Source organism: Rhagoletis pomonella, unplaced genomic scaffold (assembly GCF_013731165.1).
Source record: "Rhagoletis pomonella isolate Grant_MI unplaced genomic scaffold, Rhpom_1.0 Rhpom_scaffold_00008, whole genome shotgun sequence".
In the NCBI taxonomy this organism is placed as follows: domain Eukaryota; kingdom Metazoa; phylum Arthropoda; class Insecta; order Diptera; family Tephritidae; genus Rhagoletis; species Rhagoletis pomonella.
In genome coordinates this window covers 24,168,548-24,169,959 of record NW_023458562.1, presented here as the reverse complement: position 1 = coordinate 24,169,959, position 1,412 = coordinate 24,168,548, and the positions used below count along the sequence as shown (strand labels likewise).

The window sequence follows — 1,412 nt, the reverse complement described above, 5'->3', positions numbered from 1 at the left end:
TCGACCACAGTCGAAAATCGAATGCAACTCATAATAGGGGCCTTAGTTAGGTCCTGTCTAAATGGTGACGTTGCTATTTAGTCGCATGTTTGGTAATTAATTTTAATGTGGCATACATCTATTTTTCAGGTTGATAGTAAAATAATCGATAATCGACGTGAAGCGAATAAACTTTTTGAAAAAAGCTGCAATTATTAACACATTAGAGTAGTGATTGGAGGTGCGTGCTTGCACTTGCCTAAAACTGGGTACAATGATTGGTCCGCAAAGCATTCAAATTAGTAAAAGATATCTTTCCAAGTGAAATTCTGTCTCATGTTGGAGGCAGCGTACAACTGTTGGTTTTATTGTCCTATTTCGGATGATGTTTCCTCAGCAATACATTTCCAATACACTATCTGTTGCTTGGACTGGTTGTGCTGTAGCCTGATTGGTTCCACGAATTAAAACCAAAGTAATGAGCGCTACGGATAGTGATTAGCAAATTTGAATGCTACGCAGATGAGCAATTCCCTAATTTGTTACTTTTCGTAGATACGGTAGCTCTGTGATTTGTTTCTTGAAAAATTATATTCACTATCTCAGGTATGTTAAAATGTTTTCAAATTGAGATAGCGTTCGGAAACCGTGATATTGCGGAACCTTGTCTATCGTGTAAAATTTGTTACGACGAATGCGGGCGTAACCGGTGATCCTAATCTTCCATATTTAGCTTTCATATATTTAAGAGAGTTTCGTATTCCAAAGTTGAAGCATCTGTAATGATATTAGTTCACACCAAATCAAGACCACTTTCCTCGTATGCCTTCGCAAATAGTGTTTTTTTCACAATATTCTTCAACCAGGGATAACATATCAGTTTTTGGCGCATGTATGTAGTTCGTAGATAGCAGAGCAGGAGAGCATTTAGGACAAACATTATGGCTTAAATAAGGTGTAACTTTTAGTTAGAAACAGGCTTTTGAAAAATCAATTTTTTTTGGAGCACAAATGCCCATGGGCGGCTGTCTCGAAATATAACTGGAACAATGAAAAAATGCAGATTCTAAAAGTTTTTTATTTTCTGAAAAGCTGCTTATTTGTTCAGACTTCATCGATTTCGCATCTTCGCATTGAGCTGATTTAAGTATGGAACTTTTTACCAGAATAGTAATACATATGTATGTAAAGAAACAAAGAATATTTAGCTTAAATGGTCTGACAGACCACAAAGTGAGTAGATTAGTCAACTTAACTAAACAAATTTAAAGTTTTTAATTTTTTATTATTCAATTGGAAAGTAAAAGTAAATGGGGTATATTCATAGTCAAAGTTGTATTTACTTCAAATATTAATTTTTTTTTTTACAGGAATAAAATGAGACAAAAACTGCATTAGAAAAATTCTGAATAAACGTCGGTATGTTTAATGAA

General features: G+C 34.2%; 1 protein-coding gene across 1 annotated transcript in view; it reads left to right on the top strand.

Annotated features, from left to right (window-relative positions):
- LOC118744488 (nitric oxide synthase-interacting protein homolog) overlaps positions 1-1,412 on the top strand; it is a 160,667-nt gene that overhangs the window by 135,618 nt on the left and 23,637 nt on the right. The window lies entirely within an intron of this gene.